At 35.6% G+C, this 16078-nt stretch overlaps 2 non-coding genes across 2 annotated transcripts; one reads left to right on the top strand and one right to left on the bottom strand.

Moving 5' to 3' along the window:
- Positions 1-3027: 3027 nt before the first annotated feature.
- LOC113754553 lies at positions 3028-3134 on the top strand. The gene has a single exon (XR_003465236.1). It is a non-coding gene; the product is annotated as a small nucleolar RNA R71 (small nucleolar RNA).
- Positions 3135-10228: 7094 nt separating this feature from the next.
- On the bottom strand, positions 10229-10302 carry TRNAV-AAC. Its single transcript has one exon. It is a non-coding gene; the product is annotated as a tRNA-Val (tRNA).
- Between the last annotated feature and the right edge of the window lie 5776 nt (positions 10303-16078).

Below are 16078 nucleotides of genomic sequence, written 5' to 3'. Positions count from 1 at the left end.
ATCTCGAATGGGAGGTTCCAGTCAGGGGGTTGGATAATAGGTGAGGTGATCAATAACTCCTTTAACTTATTGAATGCCCCCTTACATGTTTCATCAAATTCGAAGGATACATCTTTTTGCAAAAGTTGGAACAAGGGTGCTCCAATTTTCGAGAAATCCTTGATGAATCTTCTATAGAAACCTGCGTAACCCAAGAAAGAACGAACTTCCCGCACACTCGCTGGGTAAGGTAAAGTAGATATAACATCTATTTTTGCCTTATCAACCTCAATACCTGTAGATGATACAACATGACCCAAAACTATCCCGTGTTCAACCATAAAATGACATTTTTCCCAATTAAGCACGAGATTAGTTTCTATACACCTTACTAAGATCAATTTCAGGTTATCTAGACAGTTTTCAAAACTTTCACCATATACACTAAAATCGTCCATGAAAACCTCAATAATCTTCACAACATATTCTGAAAAGATACTTACCATGCATCTTTGAAAGGTAGCAGGTGCATTACACAATCCAAATGGCATCCTTCGGTATGCAAATGTTCCAAATGGGCAGGTGAAAGTAGTCTTCTCTTGGTCCTCGGGTGCGATGGCAATTTGAAAATAACCTGAAAATCCATCCAAGAAACAATAGTAAGCTCGACATGCTAATCGCTCCACCATCTGGTCAATGAAAGGGAGGGGAAAATGGTCCTTTTTCGTGACGGCATTTAGCTTTCGGTAATCGATACACTGTCGCCATCCGGTGGGCTTTCGAATTGGTACGAGCTCACCCTCTTGGTTTGATTCCACTGTCACCCCTGCCTTCTTCGGGACCACCTGTACTGGACTTACCCACGGGCTATCTGATATTGCAAATATAATTCCAACGTCCAGCAGTTTTAAAATCTCTTTCTTTACGACCTCCATCATGAGAGGATTTAATCTCCGTTGAGCTTGCCGTACGGGTTTAGCATTCTCCTCGAGTCGAATTCGGTGCATACACACCGCAGGGCTAATTCCCTTGATGTCGGCGATGGTCCATCCTATCGCCTGCTTATGTTCCCTAAGAACTCGAAGTAGTTTCTCTTCTTGAACCTTTGATAAACCCGCGGAGATGATCACTGGAAGTGTCTCCCCTTCACCTAAGTATACATACTTTAGGTGTTTCGGCAGTGGTTTTAGTTCCAAGACAGGTGCCTGCACCACAGATGGAAGTAACCTTTGGTGAGGTTCGGGTATGAAAATCGGTGCAAGATCATACCTTGTCTTCGTGGTTGGTAACGTTTGCAACGATCCAATCACGCATTTAAGCTCTTCACTCAACTCTACCCTAGAGGTTGTTTCGGACTCAAAGTGCCTGGTCAGGACGACCTCTAGTTCATCCCTGCCTTCAATTTCAAAAACCTCCTGTATAGCAGGGTCAATAACATTTATCGAGAAAACAGAGCCAATATTTGAATCGGATGGATATTTCATGGTTTCAAAGATGTTAAAGTGAACAATCTCACCATCAAATTCCATAGACAAAGTACCCTTATTAACATCAATTTTGGTTCGGGCTGTGCTCAAAAAGGGTCTACCTAACAACAAAGGTGACGGATCACGGGAGTGTTCATCCTCCATGTCGAGCACATAAAAATCAGCTGGAAAAACCAATTCATTAATTTTTACCAAAACATCTTCAATCAACCCGTCAGGGTATGCATTGGTCCTGTCAGCTAATTGAATTATTATCCCAGTCTCTTTCAAAGGGCCTAAGTTTAAGGAAGCATAAATGGACTTTGGCATGACATTAATTGAGGCTCCCAGGTCTAACATGGCCTTCCCAATCAAAGTATTACCTATCCTACAAGGAATAGTAAACATACCTGGATCTCCGCATTTTGGTGGAAGTTTCCTTTGTAGAATTGCTGAAACATTCTCCCCAACTATAACTCGTTCATCCCCCTTCAACCGCTTGCGGTTGGCACACAAGTCCCTCAAAAATTTTGCGTACCTGGGTACTTGTTTAATCGCATCCAGCAGGGGTATGTTGATCTCCACCTTGCGAAAAATCTCTAAGACCTCTTTTTCCTTGTCTTGCTTCTTTGGTTTCTCTAACCTGCTAGGAAAGGGAGGTGGATTAGTTTTAGTTGTAGGAATTGGGTTCGAGGTTACCTTTGCATTTTTGTTGTCTGTGCCCTCCTCTTCCAATTCTTTCTCAATCCGTTCCTCGTCCTTATCTTTAGGAATCACGGGTTCGGGTCCTTGAACTTCCTTCCCACTCCTTAAGGTCATTGCGCTTACATTCTTTGGATTCGCCTCAGGTTGAGATGGCAACTTTCCTTGAACTTGAGACTCCAAACGGTTGATTGTTATAGCCATTTGATTCATTTGATTTTGCAATGATTGCACCTGTCCCAGTTGATTTCTCATGTTTTGTAGGTCTGAATCCGTCTTTTGTTGATTAGCAAGTAATTGCTTCATCATCTCTTCCATGGACGGACTTGAGTTTGAAGGGGGTGGTGGTGGTGGTAGGCGAGGATGATACTGCTGTTGGTGCCCTTGCTGTCTATTTGGCACAAAGTTAGACTGCCTATTTCCTCCATAGCTAAGGTTGGGGTGATCCCTCCAACCAGGATTGTAGGTGTTTGAGTACGGGTCGTACTGCTTTCTTGGCGCGGGCGCGTGGCCAGCCATGTTCACCTGTTCTGCAGTTTCTTCTTGAACCAGTGGACACATTTCCGTAGGATGACCCACGGCAGTGCACACCCCACACACTTTGACTTGTGAATTACTCCCCACAGCTAATTGTCTTACGAAAGATGTTAATTCGGAGATCTGCTGTTGGATAGAGGACGTTTCCACCTCATTCACCCTACGCGTCGGGATGTCCTCTCTTGAACCAAACTGCTGTGAGTTCTCAGCCATCCCTTCAATCAACTCCCATGCTCCTCGAGGGGTTTTGTTCACCAATGCCCCTCCACTTGCAGCATCGATTATGCTTCTGTCCCTGAAAAGCAACCCCTCATAGAAATATTGAATGAGCAGTTGCTCACTTATCTGATGCTGAGGGCATTTGGTGCACAGTTTCTTAAACCTCTCCCAGTACTCATAGAGTGACTCGCCTGGGTGTTGTTTGATGCCACATATCTCCTTCCTTAGGCTTGCAGCTCGAGATGCCGGAAAGTACTTGTCCAAGAATTTTTTCTTCAGTTGATCCCACGTGGTGATACTACCAGGCGGTAGGTAGTAGAGCCAGTCTTTTGCGGAATCCTTCAAAGAGAAGGGGAAGGCCCTCATCTTTATTTGCTCTTCAGTAATTCCCGGAGGCTTCATACTGTTGCAAACGACGTCAAACTCTTGCAAGTGCTTGTAGGGCTCCTCACCTGGTAGACCATGAAAAGATGGCAAGAGATGAATTAGACCAGATTTTAGTTCAAAGGGAGCGTCATCATTTAAATGTGGAAAAGTAATGCACAAGGGCTGCTGATTTAAATCTGGAGCAGCCAACTCCCTTAGTGTTCGTGCATTTGCCATAGTGACTTCCTCTTGGTCTGAATCACTTGAATTGTCACCAGACAAATTTGTCGGCTCAACCTCTGGATCAAGTCCCTGAGGTGCAATATCGTATTGCTCCTCCCTGAGCCGCCTGGTTTCTTTCCTCGTTCTACGCGCGGTCTTCTCTACTTCAGGGTCGAAAATTAATTCGCCTGTACGAGAAGAGCGAGGCATAAACTAGAAAAATACCAGAAAAAAAATGAACTTAAAAAGAAACAAATGATTAACGCCAGTCCCCGGCAACGGCGCCAAAAATTGACAGGTGTCGAGCCTGTGCAATAATAAATACCTACTCGAGAAAAATAAATTTTCTGTGTATAGTAGTGAGTAGGGTCGAATCCACAGGGACTGGGAAAAATTTGATTCCTTTCAAGTTCGGGACACGGGGGATTTTTATCAGAAATAAACTAAAAATAATTAAACAATTTAACTAAAAATAATTAAATAATTTAACCAAAAATAAATAATTAATTAATACAATTGTAAATAGCAATTAAATAAATGATAAATAAATTCTAGCCAAGGATACAACTACGCAAACACAGTCCATTCATCCGATCATTGATGCAAAGAAAGTTCACTTAATTTTATTAACAGGCTAGTTATAGTCGCCGATAAACTCTAACGACCAGCTTTTCCTTAATTTATTGATAACCAATGTACGACCGTTGATTACCTCTAACCAGGAAATACTCCTAGGTACGACCGTAGGAATTAATTTCCTAATTGCATTAAAAACTAGAAAAGCCTAACCCAAATTAATAACACGCTACGAGGGTTATTTAAATCAGATTGCATGTTCTCCTAGTATGTGAAAATACTAGTTGTCACCAATATTAACCAACTAAACAATTACGGATTTAATTGATTAATTTGACAGGAGATTAATAAGTCAAATTGCACATCGGGCCCTTGATATCCAATTAACAAAATAATCCCATGGAAATTAAAATAGAAAACATGCAAATATTAACAAATTAAGGAACACGTAAAATTAATTAGATCTCACAGATATTTGGGACTGCGTCTTCGCGTTGATCCTTGACTAGATGAGAAAATTAGCCACGCCTCATACGAAAATCTTCACACAATTCAATTGAATTTAAAGACATCATCTTTCTTCGATAATTGAGAGAGTGAATAACAAAGCTCTCGGAAGAAAATAAGAAAATTGCACAATAGAATTCAACAAACCAAAACAACTCCCTATTCTCTCCTCTGGAACATCCCTCGGAGAGAAAAACTACAAACTCCTCTATCCTCCTACGGAGCTTAATTTTGAAAGAAAACTACAACTCACTAGCCTCTTGTCTTCTGCCATCGTTCGATATATATAAGGCAAGCCTTAGTCTTCATAGCTTTTTCATAGTCTTTTCTCCTTGAGCCCACTACTCTACGTAGGGAGCAATTGGAAAAACTACAATCATCAAAGCCAACATCTTGGCTAATGAGTACATCTCCCACCATAAGGACAGACTTTCTACGTGGTCCCCGTTAGATAATGAAAGAAAACATCATTCCAATTAATTCCAGCACAATCATCAATTCCTCTGCAATTATCAAAACGGAGGAGTCCACTATAATCATCAATTCCAGCACAAATACACCCGTGGAACCTAGCTTGTATGTTCTTTAGAAACTTCCCACGTGTGGAGTATTTGTTGTAAGAAAATCTCTCTTTTCTGCTCCACTTCCTGAAATTGAGTCCAGATGCCAAATATAAGTATATGTTGACAATTAAAATAATATTTGGCATGGAAACAGGGAAAAATTAATAATAAAATTACTAACAATTAACACCTTATCAGATACTTGACCATATGAACAAAATTTGCGAAAATTGGCACTTCAACTATTGTACTAAGACCAGATTGACAACTAGTTCCCCTTCCATGGTTCTATTCCTTAAATATACTTCACAAAACGCAACAGGCAAAAAGCTTTTCCGTAGGTATGATATCATTAATTTATTTTGAAGAACCATTCCTGTTTAAAGCCCTTGGCAAGTTTTTCTTCATTGTAAACTACATATCGCTCCAACATATAAAAGTAAACCAATGCTATTTCTTTCCGGTTATCATTCAATCCAATGAACTAGGAAGATGGCCGCCTCCTATATATAAAATATATATGCATAAAATATATAATTTAATTAGTTACAAACTTATGATAATGATATTATTAGTTATATATATATTATATAATGTATATTAATATATGTAATATTATTGATATTATCAATTATACTAATAATTATATATGTGTACTAATACAAATTATTAATTGGTTATACTAAATTTTCTAATACATTTATACTAAGTCGCTAATTACAATTAATACAATAACATTTTTTTCTCAAAAAAAAAGCACAAGCACAATAATGAATTAGTGATTGTATTTATGCCAAAAGTGAAAACTTGGCTACTTTAATTGTATTTATTTCATCATGTTGGATTTTATTCAAATAACTTTTATTTGATTGTTTTTATAAGTTTCAATTGTGAAATTATAATGAATAATAATTTGGTGATATGTTGGTAGGGAAAATGACCCGTTTCATCCCTCACATTTCGTAAAAATATTCTTTCCGTCCCTCACTTTTAAAATGAAGCAAATTTGTCCCTGACATTTAAAAATTAAAACTATTACATCCTTGAACCTAATTTTCAATTTGAATCAAACCATCCAATAATCCAGTAATAAATTTCAAAAATAGAATTGACAGATTACTCGATTAACTTCATCATATTTACATGGCATTTATTAAACCAAAAAAATAAAAATTATAACATAAAAGGCCATTCTTTGTCTTGGAATAGTAGAGTTTTTTTTTTGGTAAATCTTTTCATGCACTATTAGTATATCCGTTTGTGAATCTAGATCTGTATCATAAATATAAAATTTGATGTTTAAATTAAAATTAAAATGATATGACGGTACATAAAACCGTCAATGTATACAATAATAATGTAGGAAAGATTAATTTTTCTTTTTTATGTTATAATTTTTTATTTTTTATTTTTAGGTTCATTAAATTTCATATGAATATCAAGTTGAGTTAACCAAGTGATCTACCAATTACACCCACAAAATTTGTAATCAGGTTGATTGGTGGTTTGATTCAGATTGAAATTTGGGTTCAGGGATGTAATAACTTCAGTTTTTAAATGTCAAGGACGAAATTGCTTCATTTTAAAAGTGAGGGATGAAAAGAATATTTTTGTGAAATGTGAAGAATGAAATCTATCATTTTCCCTATGTTGATATTTTGGTATTTGATTGTTTGGACTTTTCCATGATGCCACAGACTTCCCATGTTTATCCATTACTCGTCCATGCCTTCTGCAGTCTCAAGAGATCCATTTAACTATCTTCTCCCTCTGCATGCATTCTGCAGTTCTTCTGGGAGTCTCGCTTGGACCATTGCCCATCAGAGTTTGAAAAAAATCTACTAAAACTTTTTATTTTCTTTTGTTCAATAATCCATTATTCAGATCAGGCAATGTACAATATACAAAAATAAAAAGCTAATGATTAAATTGCAACGATGATTAAAAGCTGATGATTAAACCCTAAACCCTAAACTTCGGAGTCGAGAAACTGGATGAAGCGCACGATTAACGGGGTGAGATTTTGTGGATAGTGATATATTTGTCCATTGATATAAAATAAAAGGTTTTTCTAATGGGGCCTAATGTGTACTTGTTAGTACATTTTAATCACATCTAACTTACCATATGAATTTATACATTGACAAATTATTATCCTATACTGCATTTACATGCTTTCCCTAATTAATATTATTTTTTCAAAATATGAACACACGAAGTCCATATTAACAAGTGACCATTGGACACTCATTAGACAGATCATTAATTAACGAGTGCCCATTGAAATGTATACATATAAAATTCACCTAATCTATCATATATATACATATGCTAACAATTATTAACCTCCCTTGCATTTATATACTTTTTCTATTGTCCTCCTTTGCATTTATATACTACAATTACTATCCTCCTTTGCAATTACTCCTATGATGTTTTCCCATATTCTTCCCTCTGATTAACACCCTCCTGAAGTCTTTGATAATCCTCAACCTTGGGTTTTATAAGATTACAAGTAGCCTACAAAAACAGGCATAAAAACTCACCGGATTTCAATTTGTTTTTGTTTTTTAGGATAAGATTAACTACAAGTAGAAACGTACGTATAGCGAGATTTGAGCCTAGTTTCTCCTACTCATGTAAATGGTCAATGTGGAGAGATTTTGTGGTCAGATTTGATCTCTCACTGGGCATTTCAGCCTATTTGTTGCAAAAGATCGTCCTTAGCTGCTTGCTTGCTAGCAATGCTAGGTTCAGATATCTGTCTCAGTATTCAGTACATAATTTTTTTTTACTGTTTGAAGTGCGAGGAGACTAGCAGAGTAGTTACTGAATTACTGGAGCCTGCCTGCGTTATGCTTAAACTCCAGCAGATGGAAATTTTTTGACAAGTTGGCAAGGAAAAATTCATAGAGACCTCTCATGGCTGATTATTTGTGTGATTGAGCAAAAATTCAGAACATTGTATCTTTTTCTTTATATATAATCCTTTTTTCTCAATATGCATTGTCATTCCTTTTATTGATACTCCAATAAATGATCAAACACCGTATATTAGTTTCCTTCAACCGCCTACAAACGATGATCGTGGTAGATATTTTGCTTAGATTCACGATAACTCATTTTTATGAAGAAAAGCACTTCAGGGTAGGTGGCACTTTCAAGTAAGCTCAGCAAAATTTTCCACGTACAGGTACAGAGAGTATCTGGACTATCATAATCAGAAGCTTCAAGCTCTAAAGTGGTCAAATTTTCGACAATGGCCAACCGCTGCAAAAAGTAGAGAGCTTCCATGCGAACAAGAAGTAAGATCAAGTATAAAGCTTCTAACAATGTCTGACTCATGAGAGGAAAATTCTCTAAAGCTTAGAATCAAAGCCAAATTACATGAACAAAATATAAGGAAACCATGCTACACCTTTGAGAATGTTTTCAGACAAAAAGAGAGGTTTAACGACCTGCATGCGCCCCAACAAATTTAAGAGCATGCTGATGAAGTTAATCAATTTTCCTCCCAAGACAACTGGGAGATCCAACCTGCAATACTTTTGCATAGAAAGACTTGAGTTTTCAAATAAAATCTACACGATTCACTATTCTAGTCAAAATTTTTAAGATTTGCAGCATCTATACCAACTTCATGCTTTCCACTCACATAATAGGATGAATGTTCAGGATTGGATGACTTTGCAGTAATAGCAAACATCTCTACTATACTAAGGACGCCAGAAAGGCACAGAGGAAAAAGTTTGCAGAGGAGTCAAGAAATAAAGATTTTGGGTATGGTGAAGAACCCAACAGAACCAATTCTTCAAGCAAATGACATCCCTGAATAAGCCTATTAACAGTGCCTTAATCAACAAATCCAAAGCCCTCCAAGTGCATAACCTTAACACTTGGTAAAGAAACCAATTCAGGAATAATCAAATCCAAACTCCTATTTGTTTTCAAACTAACTAGTGCTCGGCACGGAAACATCCTAGGAGTAGATATCAAATGCTGGGAAACTACGGTAGTTTCCACTATTCTAGTCTCCCACCAAAATCTCAAGTTCTTTGACATTAATTTGAAGCACAGAAGCAATTAACCGGTCAATTTGGAATCTATGAATTTCATCTAATTTTGCCAGGTACAGACAAAATTTTCTAAAAGAAGCCCCTTTTCATGGTTGAATAACTCTATCCCAAAATCTAAAGGATTATAGAACCATCCAATCACAGTCATGTTTGGTGCCTTTATGGTAATTATATAACATAAGATATATATTGGACAGTGAAGTGAAAAGAAATCTCCATTTGCTGGACAGGATTGACATGGCTGGCTGCAGCACTTTTGGTAGGGAAAAACAACAGAATGTGTAGAAGAAGAGACATAGAAAGAAGTAAAATGAAGGCATACATACCTTCAGGGAGTGGTGATATAAGTCAAGTGACTTCACACTTTGTAACCAATTAATAAGCTCAAAAGCCTGCTGACTACGAAATAACAAGCCACTTTCAGTTCCTTCTGCGTCGTGATGCGACAATGAAATTGTGGCTCTAACAAGAGACTTCAGTTCTTGAATGAACGCTACTCTTTGAGCATCAATTTCATACACCAAATATTTTCAGTCTCGGGACATTTAGCATAAATTAGGATTTCCAAAACCGCTGACTTCAAGATATTTTTAGGCTGTTACGCTCAATTACATAGTTGTAGCGTCCTCCCAAACTAGTAAGTCTTAAGTTTTTTCAATGAAGGACTAGATAAATACAAAACTATGGAAAACTAAATACAATTCTTCAAGAGATGGGCAACCACGAATAAGTCTTAGAAAGTATTTTTCATCTACTAATCCCACACGTCCTGTCAAGTGCAACACCTTGAGATTTGGCAAAAAAACTGAAGTGGGAACAAGAAGATTCACTTGCCATGATAGTTTCACAGTTACCAGAGTTTTGCAAATGAATATTTCTATAGGAAACAATCGTCACACTGAAGAGCAGCAGATATAAAGAATTCCAGCGCCATCTGAAATCTTTCCACCAGCCTATCGACACAGACACTCAATTTTCTAAAACAAAAGTAGTTTGAGCTAAGTGTTGTTACACATGGCGTCGCCCGGACTCGAACCAGAGACCTTCAGTGTGTTAGACTGACGTGATAACCAACTACACCACGACACCAGACGTTTGAACGGCTGTCTTATCCTCCTAAGGAATCATAATTGAGATAACAAAAGCGTGTTTTTGATCAAGTAACTTGATTATATATTAGTCTTGTGTAATATGATGAGTTGACTTCGTCAGTTTGATTTCCAGGTAGGGAGAAGCAAAGAAAGTTTAACCAAAGAAAGTGAGAACCTGCAAGTATCTGTAGACTGGTGGGTAATGCATTTGCGATTAGCTAATCGAGAAAACACACCGCCTGATTTATCAGTCCCATTTCATCAGGCTTCTCAAGTTGACGATGAATCTTTTGATAGATCTTCTTCGGTCTCCCCAAATTAGTTGAGAACCCTGGAAAGGCGTCATTGAATATTCCCTCTCCTCACTTCACTTCTCTTCTCGAAATCGTCTACAGACTAGCAGAGTTAAAACTTCAAAGGTATATAAAAGGTTGAAGACTTGAAGAAATATAAAAGGTTTATTGCACTTTATTCCCCGTACTCTTTGAGTGTAGTCACATTTCCCCTCCTAATATTGCACCATTTATCATAGTTTTTTATAGTTGAAAGTCGAGGGCCCGATCTACTTGATACTCGAAGTCGGATTTAACTTGACTTGGTCGAATTTCGTTTGAACTTGGTTTGGAAATTAATTAAACAAAGCATGAATAGCGTGACTTGTTTATGGTTAATTGTGCTGTGCATTTTTCATCTATACTGAGATGGAACTCTTTAAACCCTAAAATTGAAATATAAAATTTATCCTGTTTGAAGCTAAAATATCTCATTTTAAAATTAGACCAAATTGTATCTCATCTTATATTGCAGGACAAATTGTATGCCTAAATTAGACCAATTTTATAGTTTGAAAACTAAAATATCTCATTTTAAAATTTAAGTACTAAAGAGAGAATTTGGATATAGTTGAAAGACGCAAAATAGAATTAACTCTATTCTGTTTGAACTTTGGCTCAATTAACATTGTTGTTAAAATTTATATGTAAAAAAATTCAAACAATTTGAGTTTGTCCGAAAAATGTTTGTTTTAGTTCAGTCTTGATAAATATTTAATCCAAGCTTGAAATAGTTAAACCAAAATTGGCAATTTCTTTTTAAGAAGGGGGGACAAAGAACAAAAAGGACAAACTATTCATCCTCAATCTACTTAATTTTTTTCCATCTTTCTCCATCCTCATTAATGAATGTGTGTAGAAAAACAAATAGTAAACCACTTTAGTCAACTGAACTCATTCCTTTTCAAGTAATCTTTGGATTGATTTTGGTAACTTGTGTGTTTCACTAATTTTTTTTTTCTAATCTGCTGCAGAGTTTGACTAATCTTCATGATAAAACTAAAACAGATTTACTACTATCTTTTGGGTTGCGACAATGATTTGGTGGCAACTATTATTTTAATCTTGAATTTTTTTTAATCATGAATTTTTTTGTTGTTGAAATTTGATTGATTAGCATCAGCTAAAGTTCTTAGCTCTCAAACTTTTTGAGGATTAATGATTTTTTGGCGCTTTGATTTGATGTAATTATAGAAATTATAGGATCAACTAAAGTTCTTAACTCCATGGAGAAGAAGTGAAGAACCTAAATGAGTCCTTTTCTCACAAAAATTCTGGCTATTGATATCTATTACAAACAATACATCTTGAATTGAGCCTTGTGACCTTGCTGCAGTATCCATCATCCAATCCAACAGTGCCAATTTAACATTGCCAATAAATTGTGAGGGTACTCACTTCCACTATACTTGTCAAGTAGTTTCCAAATGATGAAGATCTTATCCAGGAACATGTTTTTCATTGAAAATAGAAATAAGCTAAAACCTATCATCTCGAATAACACTAGCAGATATAACCATGTTATGCTTTATTTTCCAGGTGCAAATGATCCAGTTCAGCTGAAAATTGTATATATTGCAAGAAATTCCAGTTCCGCTTCCAAGTGATGTACCAAGCCACCTGAAAAGGCATAAGCAATCACATCAGATGACATTTGATCCTTGTCACAAGTTCAAACATCTTTCAATTTTTAACAATAAAATTCTGAAATAACTGGTCATATGTAAATGATCTCAAGACACAATCGTTAGAAACAACAACCAGGAAACCTCCCCTTACACAAATTCTTTAAAAGACAGACACAAAATCCAAAACTATTTGTTGGAGACTCTTTTTTTTTTTTTTTTTGTTCTTCCTCTTGGTTATCAGGAGGATGAAAAGGCGTAGGACATGTAAGAGAGATGGATATAATTTACTAGGAGATTTTCATAACTGCATATGGAATTCATCAACTTCTCCTCCAAATTCTTTTGTCGAGCACAATCTGGTAAACCTATCAAAGCTTTGAGGCTTTCTTGAACGACAATATCCTATTCCAATCCTCTGACAAGGACTTCAAACATTGCCATTGTCCAGAAAGAGACACCTTCTTCAAAGAATTACCATTCTGCAAAAAGTAGGGTGGAAGTTTCAGAGAAGTTGTAGATATGTTATGGGTGGCTGTTCATAAATTATGGAAACATTGTTTATTGTTGGTAAAATTACGAATTTACCAAGTTCGTAATTTTACACCAGCTCCAACTACCAATTGTTCCTCTTTCTCCTGGAAGATGTTAAAAGTTGAGGTCCATTGCCAGGAAATGCATTCAAATCGTAGTAGGAGATGTGCAGATGACTCACTTGTGGTATGATTGGTGGCACCCTGTTGGACCTCTGATTCAACTGTTTTTTGCTTGCATAATTCACTTGGCACTATCATCCTCAGCCCTATGAGGCTCTGGTAGTCCATTAATATGGAGACAAAGGATAGGAACCTCAAAATACAAGTGGCTGCAGCATCCTTCGTGTACAGAAAGGACATAATGTGATGGAGAATCGTCTGGAAGGGCACTCAACCAATCAATACCATCATCATTTTCTTGATTTGGCGTTTCAATTTTTCCAATTCTTCTTTTACTAGATTTTTTGTCTCCACAAGTCATTGTTTGACTGATTGTTTCCTCAAACTAACCAAATGGGATTCTTTTCTATCCAAATTTCTCAAAATAGCTCAGGGATCCAGGGCATTAAACATCAAAGTATCGATGCATAAAGCTAAATTAGCAAGTTTAAAAGAAAAAGGTATGAATTACAAAAAAAACACAGAAGAACCTGCAAGAGTTTGTAGACTGGTGGCTAACTGGCCATTGCATCTGGGGTCAGCTAATTGAGAAGACAAGACCACCGGATTATCAGCCCCATTTCATCAGGCTTCTCAAGTTGATGACGAATTTCTGATGATCTTCGTCCTCCACTCAAATTAGTTAAGAACGCTAGAAAGGAGTAATGGAATATTCCCTTCTTCACTTCACTTCTTTTCCGTATAGAGTTAATACCTAGAAAGGCCTTTGACTTCTTCAACATACGAAAGGTTTTTTTTTTTTTTGATAATTCAACATACGAAAGGTTAATTGCACATTATTCCCCATACTTTCTGTGTAGACCTATGTTTTCAGAACCGGACCGGGTATCGACTCGGTCAGGAATTAATGGGTTCAATCGGGTTCGATAGGGATTGAACCGGATGATGTCATAAATAAAAATTATTTAAAAATTAAAATATTATATGTAAAATATTTAATAACACGTTAATATTAATAATGGTATATTCATATATATTTGATGTTTCAAATATATTTAACAAGAAAATACAAAGAAACTAGAATAATCAAGTAGCAATTTATATTATTTAATGATCATTAACAAGTTTAGAATTAAAATTATGGACTTAATTGAAAAATAAAACCAAGCTTTAAGAAAACATTGATAAAGTATAAAATATTAGGTATATTAATAATTTTTAACAATCTAGGGGCCAAAACATAATATTAAAAAACTTTGAGTTATTTTTTTTAAATGATGATTGAACCGGAAAACCCGGTCAAACCCGATTTGACCGGATTTTTACTTACCCGATTTTTTAGCATAACTCGGACCGAACACTTGGCCGGTTCCCGATTCGATCGGTCGAACCGGCAAGTCCGGTCTGAGTTTAAAAACATAGGTGTAAACGAATCCCACAGCCATAAAAAAATACTAAAGAAACTGTATGATTTGAAAGTCAAACCAAATTACTTGTATTATCATATATGACATATTATATCATATGACACATGCATACGTATATACATATACATACATACATATGTACATATATACATGCACATACACACAGACATGTGTATATATATATATATATATATATATAATGATTTTTAATTTCAATTTTGAAAGGTTGTACATTTGGCTACTCTAACCTTTGCCAAATGCATTATATATCTATTCGCCATGTGGACATATTTAATATTAGTTTTTTTAATGCATTTGATTTTTTTTTTTTTGGTTATAATTAATCGGTCTGTCTAATGGGTGTTCATAGAGCACTCGTTAAAATAAATTTTAGGTGTTATGTTTTTTGAAAATATAAGATTAATTGAAAAAGTAAATAAATACAAAGGATGATAGGAGAAATTAAATTGAAAAAGTATATAAATGCAAGAGAGGATAATAATTATTAATATATGTATACATATATGGTAGGTTAGATAAATGTTAAGTGTGCTAACCAGTACCCTAAGGGCGGACACCCCTTAGAAAATCCATAATTAATCCATTTCCTTTTTCACTTCTTTATTTGTAACAACTTTCAATCATTTTATTAGTTTCCGCCATTTTTATTTATTATGCCTAATCAAAGAGTTACCATTTGGAAGTAACTATTTGTATAAATTACAAAACAATCGAGGTTAGATTTGTTGAGAACTAATCAATGTATTTTGTAGAAGTAACTATTTCTTATCATTTAGTTTCAATGTTTGTCCAATATTTAGTATTTTAAAATATTTAATAAATTTTGTTGTTTTAGTTCTTTTGTATCCATGTTCATCTAAAAGCAAAATCTTGAAGATAATAAAGAGGACCCGTGCACTACTATATATAATAAAATGCTATTCAGTTCCCTATATAATAGATTTGCTGAGTTCGATATTCTTACGTTCTGTCAAGTCGACGTCTTACATTTTTATCCTGTGTACATATTGTCTTATTTATTTGATTAGGTTTAAATTGTTTTATTTTTATTAATAACAACCAATCCGAAACTTTTTCACTAGTATTTTTGTTAACAACAATCAATTATCCAGTTTGTTATCCTTAATTGCGCACCAATGTCCTCAAGGTTAAAATGCAATGAAATTGGAAAATGCACATAATGCAAGCCACCTTCTTCTTAAGGAATTCCAAAATCCCAGTTATCTAGTTGATCTTTCACAAGATAGGCTCACTATGTGGAGCAATACAAGCTCTAGAGACCCAACTTCTAGTATCAATAATGTCACATTCATATTAGGTTAACCTTCTAAAAGCCTTTATTACTTGAGTATCATTCACAGTTTTGAGCAACATTAATTGCTTTCCGATCCTTGAGGCCCCATGCTTTCTTTTCCTAGAATGAAAATAGAAGTGATAGACAAGCACTAGCAACCCCATAATGAACTATCGGCCATAATTGATAGAAGATAATAAGACTTGAACACAAAATCTTATAGCTAGTACAAAAAATCAAGAAATGCTTATTCTGCAGCATATCCACCTCAAATACCCTTCAACTTCTCTAGAGGAGAAATTCAAATGAAAACCACCTAATGCTATGATCTCATAGAACCAATCTTTCAATGCCCGTTACTATCATGATTAAACATTTGGGCCCCTTTAAGGAACTATTAGACTGCATCCATTTTAGAT

This window comes from Coffea eugenioides, chromosome 11 (assembly GCF_003713205.1).
Source record: "Coffea eugenioides isolate CCC68of chromosome 11, Ceug_1.0, whole genome shotgun sequence".
Taxonomy (NCBI): domain Eukaryota; kingdom Viridiplantae; phylum Streptophyta; class Magnoliopsida; order Gentianales; family Rubiaceae; genus Coffea; species Coffea eugenioides.
The sequence above is the reverse complement of the archived record's forward strand: the minus strand, read 5'-3'. Positions and strand labels throughout refer to the sequence as shown.